The sequence below is a fragment of the Scylla paramamosain genome, chromosome 17 (genome assembly GCF_035594125.1).
Source record: "Scylla paramamosain isolate STU-SP2022 chromosome 17, ASM3559412v1, whole genome shotgun sequence".
Lineage (NCBI taxonomy): Eukaryota > Metazoa > Arthropoda > Malacostraca > Decapoda > Portunidae > Scylla > Scylla paramamosain.
The window spans coordinates 20935527-20951424 of NC_087167.1; the positions used below are offsets into that span (position 1 = coordinate 20935527).

General features: G+C 36.9%; 1 long non-coding RNA gene across 1 annotated transcript in view; it reads right to left on the bottom strand.

Annotated features, from left to right (window-relative positions):
- Positions 1-15898, bottom strand: part of LOC135108578 (uncharacterized) — a 63200-nt gene that overhangs the window by 9906 nt on the left and 37396 nt on the right. The window contains exons 2-3 of the long non-coding RNA XR_010272354.1: positions 9096-9228; positions 8059-8203 (exon numbers count right to left, since the gene is read on the bottom strand). This is a non-coding gene — a long non-coding RNA (uncharacterized LOC135108578). The remainder of the gene's footprint in view (positions 1-8058; positions 8204-9095; positions 9229-15898) is intronic.

The window sequence follows — 15898 nt, forward strand, 5'->3', positions numbered from 1 at the left end:
AACTACCGTCCTATTGCTTTAATTTCCTGCTTATCTAAAGTTTTTGAATCTATCCTCAACAGGAAGATTCTTAAACATCTATCACTTCACAACCTTCTATCTGATCGCCAGTATGGGTTCCGTCAAGGCCGCTCTACTGGTGATCTTCTGGCTTTCCTTACTGAATCTTGGTCATCCTCTTTTAGGGATTTTGGTGAAACTTTTGCTGTTACCTTGGACATATCAAAAGCTTTTGATAGAGTCTGGCACAAAGCTTTGATTTCCAAACTACCCTCCTACGGTTTCTATCCTTTTCTCTGTAGTTTCCTTTCTAACCGTTCTATTGCTGCTGTGGTAGATGGTCACTGTTCTTCTCCTAATTCTATTAACAGTGGTGTTCCTCAGGGTTCTGTCCTGTCACCCACTCTCTTCTTATTATTCATTAATGATCTTCTAAACCAAACTTCTTGTGCTATCCACTCCTACGCTGATGATACCACCCTGCACTTTTCCACATCTTTTCATAGATGTCCGTCCAACCCTTCAGGAGGTAAACATATCACGCAGGGATGCCACAGAACGCCTAACTTCTGATATTTCAAAAATTTCTGATTGGGGCAGAGCAAACTTGGTATTGTTAAATGCCTCAAAAACTTAATTCCTCCATCTATCAACTCGACACAACCTTCCAGACAACTATCCCCTCTTCTTCAATGACACTCAACTGTCCCCCTCTTCTACACTGAACATCCTCGGTCTTTCCTTTACTTATAATCTGAACTGGAAACTACACATCTCATATCTAACTAAAACAGCTTCTATGAAGTTAGGTGTTCTGAGACGTCTCCGCCAGTTTTTCTCACCCCCCCAGCTGCTAATTCTGTACAAGGGCCTTATCCCTCCATGTATGGAGTATGCTTCACATGTCTGGGGGGGTTCCACCCATACTGCTCTTCTAGACAGGGTGGAATCAAAAGCTTTTTGTCTCATCAACTCCTCTCCTCTAACTGAATGTCTTCAGGCTCTCTTCCACCGCCGTAATGTTGCATATCTAGCTGTCTTCTACCGCTATTTTCATGCTAACTGCTCTTCTGATCTTGCTAACTGCATGCCTCCCCTCCTTCCGCGGCCTCGCTGCACAAGACTTTCTTCTTTCTCTCACCCCTATTCTGTCCACCTCTCTAACGCAAGAGTTAAAAAGTATTCTCAATCATTCATCCCTTTCTCTGGTAAACTCTGGAACTCCCTGCCTGCTTCTGTATTTCCACCTTCCTATGACTTGAATTCCTTCAAGAGGGATATTTCAAGACACTTATCCACCAATTTTTGACCACTGCTTTGAGACTTTTATGGGACTGGAATTTCAGTGGGCATTTTTTTTTATTAGATTTTTGTTGCCCTTGGCCAGTATCCTTCCTACATAAAAAAAAAATATATATATATATATATATATATATATATATATATATATATATATATATATATATATATATATATATATATATATATATATATATATATATATATATATATATATATATATATATATATATATATATATATATATATGCATGAAGAAATGTTGATAATCATGAGTATTGTATGTTGAAATATAGAGTGAAGCATGAAGAAATAATGAAATTAGTATATTGGTAATCGTGATTATATTGAAATAATAAAGAAAGAGATAAGTGAGTATATCAATAACTGAGAACATATAAAAATGGTGGAGAAAGACTAAAATATTGGTAATTGTGAGTATACAGAAATAGTGAAGAAAAAATAAAATGAGTATCATGGTAATCGCGAGTACGTTGAAATCTTAACTGAAGCATGCAGGAAGTGTTGAAGGGAGTATATTGGTAATTATGTGTATAGTGAAATATCGATCAATGCATGTAGATATGGTGAAATAAGTAGACTAGGAAATGTTGAACTGAGAGTACAAAAAAAAAGAAATATATAAATGGCTAGCTGAAAAAAAAAAAGCCATATGATGGAGATGTGAGATGTAAACTGATGAGAAAAAAAAAAAATGTTGAAAACAAAATGTATATATACTGTTGACCGAATCATATTTTGAAACAAATGAAATCATTATGCATAGAGAATTGTGTAAGACATATCGATGAAAATATATTGAAATTTCTATTAAGAATGATCGATATATAATCGATATGTAGAACTAAAGTTGAGAAGGTTATGAGGTGAGGATAAGGAATATAAAATATTGAAGAGGATAATTATGGCTATCAAATATGAGGTACGTAAAAAAAAAAAAAAAAAAAAAAAACGTGTGGCTTACTGAAGCGATTGACTTGAAGGTGACTATGTACAAGATGGGTTAGATAGATTTAAATGTTAAAAAATATAACTGCATTATATAGTTCTCGGAAACAGACGAATCAGATTATGGTAAATGACCCTTGTATACGTCTAGCTTGTGTCTAGCGAACTTGCACTCTTCCTTCTGGCCTAGGGCCATGGCAGTGTAGAAGTTACTCCATCTAGGTGTCTTTTTTTTTTGTTCAGAGAGAAAAGGAGAAAGGTAGAAGTATTTATTTTTTATTTTATTTTATTTTATATATATATATATATATATATATATATATATATATATATATATATATATATATATATATATATATATATATATATATATATATATATATATATATATATATATATATATATATATATATATATATATTTTTTTTTTTTTTTTTTTTTTTTTTTGCAAATCCTGTCATGGATTAGTCGATTCAGAAGGATGGAGGACGCCCCAGATGCTTCGCTTCGACAAGTACCCAGATGTGGAAAAGCTTGAGCATATACATAAGCAAGAATTTGTAATTATGTAAAACGGGCCAACATTGAAAAAATAAATAATAATAATAATGTACTGTAACCTCAAAGAACAAAAAAAAAAAAAAAATGTATTCTACCAATAAAGAAAAACTAAAAATGTATTGTAACTACAAAAACACACACACAAAAAAGAAAAATATATATACTGTAACCAAAAAGAAGAGAGGAAAAATGTTTTGTAACCACAAAGAGAAGTAAACATTAAAACAAGGAACAAAACAAATGAGAGCCACGAAGAAAATAAAAATATTAAAGCCGAAAAGAAAAAAAAGAACATGGAATCCACAAAGAATCGATTGAAAATGCAAAAGAAAAATTGCTGGAATACCAAAAAGAAAAACTGATTAACTATATAACTGTTGATAGTCTTTTAATATGTGTTTGCTAAGTTATATGATTAATAAGCTGAAAAGCATTGCAGATAAACGCAGTACACGAATACATGGCGCGCTATATTGTGAATAGTGTGGAGGAGGTATAACGGTTCACATGGAAATGTTTAAGTGTATCCTCGACAGTTCTTTATGATACTGCATGAGAAAAGGAAGCGTAATGCAATGATTTCGTCGAGAGATGACAACTAAATTAGTAAAAGAGTCTATGATAGATATTATATTCCTTGGTAGCTAAGGATGAACAGACAACGATCAGTGGGGTAGAGTGAAGATAAGGTATGTTAGCACGAGGGATATGAAACACTGCCTACAGATTAAACTGACACCACCACACAGAGAAATGAGAGCTACAGAAGAGCTTTAAGGTGAATCAAGGGAAACTAAATTGTTGAAGAACATCACAGTTAGCAGTAGAGAAGATACTTCAATGAAGATGATCACGATGAGAAGAATGATGAGTCAGACGACAAGATGAGCATATTTCAAAACGTTATATTCATCTGGTTGTGAGCAGGATGTGAGTGATTAATGATGAGCAACACTTCAGGTCTAAACAGAAGTACATAGCTAATGGTGTTTCCTTATCAGATTGTAAGCTTTGCTATAGGGTGATTACTTCCCTGATATACGAGTACAAGGACTGAGCGTGACACCTCAATCCAAGAGGCTGATAAGTGGAACATTTTGTGCCTTGTATATGAAGATTATATGAACCCATGATAAAAAACCAGGAATGTCACGGTATAGATAGTCTTGATCAGATACAGACCAAACTCATGTCAAGTTAGATCGAATGTAATTTCTTTGTAACAAGAGCTAAGAACCACATTTAAACATCACGGCTTTTTAAACATATATTATGATCTTTATTATCCGAGATAGAAAAGAAAAATACTCAATTGAAGAAAAGGAAAAGAAAAAAAAAGCATTGCACGCAACGCAGACTCAGATAATTTCATGCATAATTGCTTCAGTGTTGTATTTTCAAAAAGCGAGCAAGGAAAAGTTAATGTTAAATTTCCAATCAGTGATATGCTTAAGATATTAACGATAGTTCATCTTGTGCTAAAATGTCAAAATTTGCTACTTAAAATGATTGAGAGGATATAAATAAGATGAAAATATTTGTGTCTATGGATAAAGGGAAGTCATTACTTATATATAAGACTCTGATGTTGTCCAGTTGGCTATTACGTCCATTGCAGCAGTTTATATTGATCTTATGATGTGATTAAAAACCATGATGAAGGTACATGCTTTTAGATCATTATTGTTGCTCCTTCTGCACATTATTTAAACACATAATGAAATGTTTATTCCTCTAAGAGATGAGATTCCTGCCGACACCTGATGTCCGCAGGATGACCCCCCTTCCATTATTTCTTTTTAAATATAAGTGTTTTCTGACTGCATCAGACTTGTAGTCATATTGAAAATACTCAGAACTGATTTTCCTGCCTTACGATATAACTATTATAGAAAAATATGGTTGATTGTTGATATCTCTTCTTCCTGGTCAAGATATTGAATTTTATATTTTGTTTTCACCACAAAGGCTCTATTTCTAAACTCGGAAGCTATGAATTCTGTTAATATATGCCTTCCCAGGAGTTATGGATGGGTACCTTTGTCTCTACACAATGTAGAAATAACATGCACTTCCTGATAAAAGTATCAGCTACACAGGACATGGACAGGTACGACTGGCTGTTGACAATGCTGGCTGTTGGGATCACCCTGGTGTTCGTGGGCGTGGATGAGGGCCGTTCCGATGGCTCCCCTGGTTTCGGGAGCATGAAGCGGGCCTTCCAAACTCCCACCCTGCACCACATCCACGGATGAGGGAACGAACACCTAGCTAAGTTACCAGTCGCGGGAGAACGCGCGAGCATAAGGAAGGAGGCATTTTGTAACGCAAAAAAAACAAGAAAAAATGAAACATGTAACAAGAGAGAAAAATGAAACAAGAATGAATATATTAAGAAATAAAAAAAAAAAAATAAGAAATAGAAAGAATAAATGAGGGAAGACGATGATAAAAACGAAAGCGTATACCAAGAAGCTATCACCACCCTGATAGATAAGAGACGTGATGTGACCACCGAAGAGATGCGGTGAGTCATCACTAGACTAACATAGCCGGAGGTTAATACAAGATTACAAGAAGAGATACCCAGGTATCACTGAATTAGTACACGAGGAGAGCAGAAGTCATCGGGATCAGATGACGTGGACAACACAGACAGAAGGCACACCACAGGAGTCACCGCCTCCTTGTTCCTGATTAAAATATGCGATTTCCAAAGGTACTCGAGAATAAACCTTATTGAAAGTCAAGGAAATATAAACTGTATGATCGAAGTATGGGAAGATAAATATAGTTACTTGAAAATCAACCTTATTGAAAGATATAGGAAAATGAATTGTGTGACTGAAGTATTGGAAAATAAACCTTACAGCAATGGAAGCCTTCTTGGGGCAAAAAGTCGCTCTAACCTCACGTGTATATTATGAGGTGTAGAAAAAGGGAATAGAAAGAAGCAGACAGAGAGATAAGCTAGACAGAGCTGTCAGACCAAAGAGGGTCAAGATGGGCAAGCCGCCTGTCTCAGTACCAGTAAGTAGAGCCAGACAGTTGTAATGCAGCCATAGTAAAATGTTGGTGTTATATATTGACAGAGAGGGATTGGGTAGGTGTAGGATGTGTTCCTCATTGAATGTTAGTTGCGAGGTTTGTGTAGAATGTGATTTATCATTGAATATTAAACATGTCAAGTGATTTGAATCGGAAGTGTAATGGGAAGTGTTCGAGATTCTTAATGGAATTTATCTAAAGAGAGATGAAACAATATTTTTTTCGTTATTATCGGAAGTTACATATGATTGCTTGAGGGTATATATATATATATATATATATATATATATATATATATATATATATATATATATATATATATATATATATATATATATATATATATATATATATATATATATATATATATATATATATATATATATATATATATATATATATATATATATAAAGTAAAAATTAGAAAAAAACAAAATCAAAGCTTTTCCTTGAACCCACAAAAGCCAGTCTTTATAGATCAGGGGCGCAGCAAGGTCGTGCGACGTAGAAGCACGGCACCCCAACAAGACACTTAACATGTAGCTTCTTTTAAACACAGCTTCTCTATCCCGCAAATATTCTACCATAACTGCATCTACAATTAGTGTTAACACAAAGCCTTCTATATGTTTTTTTGTACTTTCATCTCATGGGAATTCTGAACTGAAATTACTTTTTTTTTCAAGTGTTTCTACTCTAAAGAAGAACATTAATTGCTTAACGAGTCAAAACTCCCTGAAGCCTCAACCCCTCGCTTGCTGTCTCCTTCCTTCATCTGACAGACAGTGTCAGCTGTGTGGTGTCGACTCCTTTGCTGATCCAACCTGTCAGCATGCAGACAATAAGTCCCCAAGAGAACACTAAATCTGCATCAGCCAGCAGTTCACTGATCATTGCAAATACAGTACGACACTGACAAAGAAAAAAGTGTACGTGAGGCCTGTAAATCAATTAAAGAAATCACCCGTGGGCTTGAGTATACTGGAATAAAATACGAAGAAAATCTACAGGGAAATGACATAAGTTTTGTACAGTAGTGTAATAACTACAAAGACTTACTTTTACATAAAAGTTGTGGATGAGTGGCACTTTTCTATGAAGCACTGTACCAACATAATCCTTAACAAGACAGAAAACCACCGGTACATTCCTTACATTAACTGTAAGTGGTAATGTGCTATTTATAGAACATGGAAAGAAAACAAGCAGATAAGTTTTTGGTGTATAAGGTACCAATACACTTCCTTACACCGTATAAACTGAGTGTACGACTAACGCTTACGAAGTGTGCACCCTAATCCTGCTCAAAACCTGTTTTAAATTGCTCACTATGACAATTACAAGAAATTATGATTAAGAATACTATTACGTGTGTAGAATACCCATCATAAACGCATAAAAACTCAAAAAATATGTCGTGTTAAAGAAAAGAAAGTGACAAATATGCACTTATGTTTAAATATAGTGAAAGCATGCATTTGCATATATAACCCTCGCAAGCCCATGTCACCATTTCTCACTAAGTGCAGTAGTAAACCAGAATATATATATATATATATATATATATATATATATATATATATATATATATATATATATATATATATATATATATATATATATATATAAACAAAAAAAAAGAAAGAAAAAAAAAACACGGATGCAAAAAGGAAGCAAACTCCTCTCATCATACATCACCTCCACCCTTGCTCCACTAGGCTTCACCACCCGCCCGGATACCACGCCAACATATTATTATTATTATTATTATTATATTATTATTATTATTATTATTATTATTATTATTATTATTATTATTATTACCAACATAATAATTGATTTAATTTTCATTAATGTCATTTTAATTATCATTCTTATTACCTATAATCATTACTTTCTTTATTTCCATCAATAATTTTATTAATAATAATATTATTGTCAATAATATTATAATTATAACTAAAATTGTTATTGTTAACCTAATGTATGGAAGAAGTTGTCGACGGAGAGGCCAGCGGTGCAGGAGGTGCTTCATGGAGAGGAGGAGGCGGCTATGCATGGTAGCATATGTGCAGGGAGGGTGCACTCCATCCTGAGGCGTGCCACGATTAAATGCAATAGAAAAATGCAATATAAAAAAAAAAAAATGTGAACAAGACTTTGTAAGTTTGCTTTAGTTACCGTCACTCTGCGTCGATCTCCTCGAAGACTGCGTTGATGGAAGGGGTGACTGCACCAATGCCACTGATGGGATGCACTGCGCTTAAAACTGTCAGGCATTACTATCATTGTTGAGGGAACAGAAAAAAAGGGATGTGCTTCAGAACTGGAAAAAAAAAAAGCAGGGAGGATCTAGATAATTGCAAAGCCATAAGAGTGACAAATGTAATGGTTGCACCGCTTGTTTAGGTGGCTGATGAATAACAACATAATGAAATTAGTCAAACGTAAAATTTTGTGAGAGGAGGAGCAAAGGGATTTACGTTGTAGCAATGTTTGAGCTACCCCTCTGTGTATTAAGTACATAAGTGATAGAAGCACCACAGGATAGCAGAGCTGGGTTAAAAAAGATACTTAGTGTTGACGGAAATTTGCCTTCCAGGAAAGATAAGGAACGGTGCAAAAGAAAGGAGAAACTAGACTTGATGAAGAATGACATAGGTGAGGCAGCAAGATGGTGAGGAAGACAGCAGAGGAGAATATGACTGGGGCAGTAGACAGTTAGTTGAAGCAATGACAGTGCCAGTATTGTGAAAGCCTCTGCCCTCACCAACTCTGTTAGCGATTGGCTGGATTTTTACAGTGTTTCTCCTGTAAATAATGTAAAAAAAAAAAGTTAATCTGTCACTAGAAGCGTCAAAACCTCCTTGAAAGCCCATCTCACTTGAAGCAGATCCTTATGAATGTAGTGGAAGTGCGGTGCAGAAAGGCTGCACAGTACTAGCTTGTCTAGAGGGGAGAGGCGAGGGAATGCTTCAGCGTGAGGTGCTGTAGATGTGAGCGACACAGAGGCACACTTTTAGAGAAGCAGTTGTAGGAGTCACAGGTAAACCAGCGTGGTGGTGGCAGACCACACCAGACAAGGGAGGAGGTGCTTAGACAGAGATGGACTCTGGCAGTGCTGCCAGTGTATCATGGCAATGAAGAAATAGAAGGAACCCTAAAAGACATGAAAAGTCCCTTGTGCATTTCTAGGAAGTACGCCACACAGAGCTTACGTTTTAAATTAGAGGAGACATGTTGACTCTGTGCTTCAGAAAGCGGACCTACGGAAGGCCCTATCTTGATCTTGGTCTTGATCTTACAGAAGGCTCAGGATTTCTTACAAGCCAGTCCTTTACATCGGCACTCCTGTGGGTAAAACAATGAACGATAAACAGAAAACGGCATGTAGAGTCATACAGCATCAATCACAACACTGGTTCCCATATCTAGAGCGTTACTTGTTCTCCAGGAACTCTTCCATAGCCTCAATCATCCTTTCATTGTCTCCCACACAGTCCCAGCAGCAACACCATCTATTCCCTTTTTGTCTTCTTCACTCTAGCATTCCCCATTTCACTCAGCACCACTTGCATCATCTCATATCTGTCTGTGGCATACTTTACACAGTTCAGCACCATCTTCTCCACTGTCACATCCTCTCCCATGGCACACTTTGCTATGGGACTCGGACCATCTGTAACTCCTTACGTTCACAACCATACACTGCGCCCTCGCTCGGATGAGATGATCACCACTCAGGCTTCCCTCATACCACTTTTCATACATTGTGGCCTCTTTCTCTCTATACCACTCCTAAGTACTCTTTTGTTCCATCTTACTCTTCATTTAACTCAATCCCACATACTTCACTACTCTCAATTTTCCACTTTCTTACATCCCATACTAAGCCCTCTCATTTCTGACAATCATACTCCAGTCAATCTCAACATGCCTCCCTTCAAACCGCTGAAAAGCCCAGCTAGTTTCCATGCTACTCTTTACTAACATCTTAACACACTTCTTCCCCCACCTGGTGTTCCTAACATTCCACAGAAACACCTTTTCTCACTAGTCTCTCATCATCCATTCGCTCTAATCTACCTTTGTACCTCAAGGCTGCTTTTGCATGACTCTCTCTAAAAGTACTCCTTCTTATTTTCCCCTCTCAAAGCCTCTACCGCAGCATACCTTGGTGCATTCAGTGCCATTCTTGCTACTGTACTCTGTCTTACTTTTAAATTTATCAGTACATTCTCATTCCACACAATCACATCCATAACATACACAATGCTCGGAACAGCCACGCTCTTCCTAACTTCTCGTAGCGCGTCATTTTTACTCGCTCTCATCCTTGCTGCACTTCCTAGACGACCCATCCACCCGTCCAGAATGCTCATCTTTTCATTATTTACCTTCATACAGCCATTCGGACTCATCCACGCACACAGCTACTTGTAATCATCTGTCTGTTGCAGCTCATTCCCTGTCGGTCTCCAAACTTAATTTTTCTCATCCTGTAACTTATTCACAATCATGTGCTTGCTTCTCTCACTGCTAAATCTCACACCAAAGTCCCTTCCATACCCATCTACAATATCAAACAAACTTTGAAGCTCATCTGCCGATTCAGTCATAACCACTACATCATCTGGATAAAAAAAGCACACACATCTTAACATTCCCCACACTCAACCCCACATTTATTCTTCTCATTCTGGGTGCTAACTCCTCTGTGTACAAGCTAAAAAGGGTTGGTGACAAAAAACAGCCTTGCTAAACATCCCCCTCTGACTCTTTACCCAGTCTGTTTCTATATCTCCTAGTCTCTATCTAGCTCTTGTGTCCACATACATACTTTGTTTGTTTGGGAAAGACCAGGATCTTCATCTTGGTCGCCGCTGTATTGTCATTTTGCTATTTTCCTTATTTGTTGTTGTTTGCGTTTTGTTTAGGTCTTTTTTTTTTGTCATTCTATTTTTAATTGATTTTTTTTTTATGCCAGCTTTGTGAGTTTTGGTCTTGTTTTGGCTTTTGAATGTCGATTTTTTTTGCAGACTCCTTATTCCTTATTTTCATTATTTCTGGGATTTTATGTTGATTATTCTGTTATTTGGTATTTGTTGATTATTTTGTTTTGTTCTTTGGTGCGAATGTCTGTACAGATTTGCCTGTTTTTGGGTGCCGATATTTTTTTTTTTAATTTGTTGTTGTGTCAATACTTTATAGAGTGGTGGCTGTGTTATGTGTTATTGTGTTATTGTGTATGCCATTCTGGGAGATGCTTATGAAGATACTGATGAAATCCATAACCCGAAAACCGAATTAGAATGAGAAACAGGGTATCGCCATTTTAAGAGATACTTATGAAATCCGATAACCGAATTTAAATGAGAAACAGGGTATTACCATTTTTGGAGATACTAATGAAACCCATAAACCCTAAAAATGAGTTTGAATGAAAAACAGGGTATCGCTATTTTTGGAGATACTAATGAAACCCATAAACCCTAAAAACGAGTTTGAATGAAAAACAGGGTATCGCCATTTTAAGAGATACTTATGAACCCCATGAAGAGAGTTTGAATAAGAAGCGGTATCACCATTTTGGGAGATGCTTATTAAACACGAAAACCGAGTTTAAATGATAAATAGGAAATCGACTTTTTGGGAGATACTTTTGATACTCATAAACCTGAAAACCGAGTTTGAATGAGAAATAGATTATCACCTTTATGGGAGATACTTATGAAACCTGAAAACCGAGTTTTTGTGAAAAAGAGGGTATCGCCATTTTGGTAGATACTGATGAAATCTTAAAACCGAGATTAAATAAGAAAAAAATGTATCACGATTTTTAGTTATACTTCTGAAGCCTGAAAACCGAGTTTGAAAAAGAAACATGGTATCGCTATTCTGGGATATAATTATAAAACTCGAAAAACGAGTTTGAATGAGAAACTTGGTATAGCCATTCTGGGAGCTACTTATGAAACCTGAAAACTGAGTTAAAATGAGAAACAGGGTATAGTCATTTTGGTAGATCCTAAAGAAGCCTGATAACCGAGTTTGAATAAGATACTGATGGATAGAGATACTGATGAAACCCAAAACCAAATTCGAATGTGAAATTAGGTATCGCCATTTTAGGAGATACTGATGAATCTCATGAATCTGAAAACCGAGTTTGAATTAAAAACAAGGTATCGACTTTCTGGGAGATGCTTATGAAAGTCTAAGGCCGAGATGAAATGACAAGCAGGGTATCACGATTTTTTGAGATGCTTATGTAACCTGAAAGCCGAATTTGAAAGAGAAACAGAGTATCACCATTTTCGGAGGTACTGATGAATCCCGAAATCTGAGTTTCAATGAGAAACAGAGAATCGCCTTATCAGAAGATACTGATGAAACCCGAAAACCGAGACTGAATGACAAACAGGATATCAACATTTTGGGAGATATTGATGAAACCTGAAAAAAAAAAAGAGTTTGAATTAGAAACAGGGTATTGCAATTTTGGGAAATATTGATAAAACCCGAAAAGTGAGTTTGAAGGAGAAACATGATATCGCTCTTTTAGATGTTTATGAAACCCGAAAACCGAGTTTGAGTAGAAAAATAAATAAATAAATAAATGGTATCGCCATTTTGGGATATACAAATGAAATCCCTCCCCCCAAAAAAAAAATAAATAAAATAAAAATAAAAATTTGAATAAGAAATAAGGTATCGACAGTTTGGGAGACTATAAACTGCATCCGGTGGTGAGGCTCTGATTGGGGACTCTCAGAGTTGTAGGGAAAATGGAGCTACCCTTTAATCGTCATTACTCCCAGGTCCAGTCTGACCCGGAGTTGTAGCCCCTGTCCCTGCTGCCTTGTAGGGTGTGCCTCTTAAGGCAAAGGCTAGAAGAAGGTAAACTCTGACTCCAAACCACCTGCTGCCTAGTAAGGTAAGCCTTTTGAGGCAAAAGCTAGGTCCATGGCTTATTACCATGGCATGGAAGAAAACTGGAGACCTCACCATGTATAATTTCCAAGAAAAACCATGGATATGTCAAAAAGAAGAATACACCACAACGGCGTTAATGGAACCCAAGCTATTGAGAATGGTGTGTATATCTCACCTGCTTGAAACAGCCACGCGGTACAGGCGACAGTCCACCGTCATCAAGCTACTGTACCAAAGAAGCCGAAAAGAAGTAAAATGAGGATCGCTACTTGGAACATTAGAACAATGTATAAAACAGGAAGAAAAGAGAATGTGGAGAATGAGATGGGGAGGTTGAATGTGAATGTATTGGGTCTCAGTGAAGTGAGATGGCCAAAAGTTGGATGTGTTGAGACACGGACAGGAGGAAGTTTTATTTACTTTGGAGGTCAGATAGCTGAGAGAGGGGTAGGGGTGATGCTAGATAAAATGATGAAAAAATGTCTAATTGGATACTGGGCTCATACAGAGTTATTGTGGTGAGCTTAAAAGGTGTCCCTTTTAACATTTGCATTATACAAGTATATGCACCCACATCTGAACATGACGAGGAGGAAGTACACCAATTCTATTTCGAAGTAAATCAAGCAAGAGAACAATGCAAAGAACATGAGGTTATAATAATGATGGGTGACCTTAATGGTAAAGTTGGACTAGGAAGAACGGGGTACATTGTAGGTCCATATGGATTGGGACAAAGAAATTAGAGAGGTGATAGGTTTGTGGACTGGTGTTTAGAGAATGAACAAGTAATTGCAAACACGTGGTTCAGGCATCATCCAAGATATCTCTGGACATGGAAAAGTCCTAGTGACAGAGTTAGAAACCAGATAGATTATATAACAATAAACGAGAGATTTAAAAACTCAATCCAACAAATTAAGACGTACCTAGGAGCTGATTGCAATAGTGACTACGTACCAGTGTTGGCTACTGTACAGGTAAAGCCTAAGAAGATAAGGATTAATGAAAGGAAACCAAGACGAGACCTGCAACTGTTAAAAACAGAGGGAGTAAGGAATAAGTATCCATTAAGAGTACGAAACAAGTATGAACAGCTGAAACATAAATGCACAGGAGAACAGACGGCAGAACAAAAATGGAATAATTTAGAAAATGCTATCAAAGAGGGAAACAATTTAATCCCAGAGAGAGAGAGAGAGAGAAGAGCAAGGAAACCTTGGATGACAGAGGAGATTTTTGACATGATGGATGAAAGAAGACAGCTTAAAGGACGAAATGAGGAACAGTATAATGTACTAAACAGACAATTTAATCCCAGAGAGAGAGAGAGAGAGAAGAGCAAGGAAACCTTGGATGACAGAGGAGATTTTTGACATGATGGATGAAAGAAGACAGCTTAAAGGACGAAATGAGGAACAGTATAATGTACTAAACAGACAAATTCATCGAAAATATATTGAGGTAAAGGAAATATGGATGAACGACAACTGCGAAGAGATAGAAGAACTGGGTAAAAGGGACCAACAGCTGATGTATGAAAAAGTGAAGGAGATAACATACAAAAAGAAAACAACAACTAGCACTGGATTGAAAAAAAAGAGGGATAGAACAGTTTTGATGGAATCAGATGAAATTTTGGAAAGGTGGACAGAGTACATTTACATTCTTTGGAGAGACGTAGATTAAGAGGGGGCCTGATAGAAGTCTTTAAGTGGTATAAGGGTTATAACAAGGGGGATGTAAGCAAAATTCTTAGGATCAGCAACCAGGGTAGAACAAGAAATAACGGGTTCAAACTTGAAAAAAATTAGGTTTAGGAAGGAGATAGGAAAACATTGGTTCTCAAATAGAGTGGTACATGAGTGGAATCGACTCAGTAATCATGTTGTTAGTGCTAGGACACTAGAGAGCTTTAAGAGAAGATTAGACAAGTTTATGGATGGGGATAATAGATGGAAATACGTAGGTATATTTCATACAGGGACTGCCACGTGTAAGCCTGGTCGTTTCTTGCAGCTTCCCTTATTTCTTATGTTCTTATGTACATTGGTGAATTATTCAATGGCGATAGGGCAGGAACCCTTGATGTGAACAACAATGGGGAGGGTTCACCGATAATGAAGGCAGAAGTGCGGGAAGCTTTAAAGAAAATGAAAAAGGAAAGGCAACAGGAGATGATGGGATAGCGGGGGAGATGTTGGAAGCATTGGATGAATATGGGTTAGACCTGTTAACTGATATTGCTAGGAAAATATATGAGGAGAGGGAGAGAGTAGCACAGATGTATAAATCAACTTTTAATACTTTGCCCAAGATACCGGGAACTCTGGAGTGCAATAAACATCGCACAATTAGTATCATGAGTCAGGTAACAAAAATAATTTTACGAGTGGTTCTAGTTAGAATGAGGAATAAAATACTCCCTGCGATTGGAAATGAACAGTGTGGTTTCATCAAAGAGAAAGGTACGAGGAATGCGATCTTCATTCTGAGGATGTTGATGGAAAGATTAATAGAAGTGAAGAAAGATCTTTATGTTTGTTTTTTGTAGATTATGAGAAAGCGTTCGACCGTGTTAAACATGTAGACCTTATGAGAATGGTGGAAGGGTTGGAAATAGATGGAAAAGATCTTCGAGTAATACATAACTTATATTGGAACCAAGAAACAGCAGTGCGAGTAGGGGATAAAGAGTCGGAGACGCAGAGCATAAAGAGAGGCGTGAGGCAGGGATGTGTGATGTCCCCTGATCTCTTCAACTACTACAGTGAAATTATAATGAGGGATTTAAGAGATATGGAGGGAGTAAAAGTGGGAGTCACCAACATCAACAACATAAGATATGCAGACGATACGGTGCTGCTGGCGGAATCCGAAGACAAACTGCAAGACCTGGTTAACACACTAAATAGATCAACCAAAGAGAGAGAGAGGCCTAACAATTAACAAAAAGAAAACGGAAGTGATGGTAGTATCGAAAGAGGAGCAACCGCAACAAATAAATATATTACTTGATGCAGAACCCCTCAAACAAACAGACAACTTTAATTATCTGGGAGGCACGATCACATGTGATGGGAAA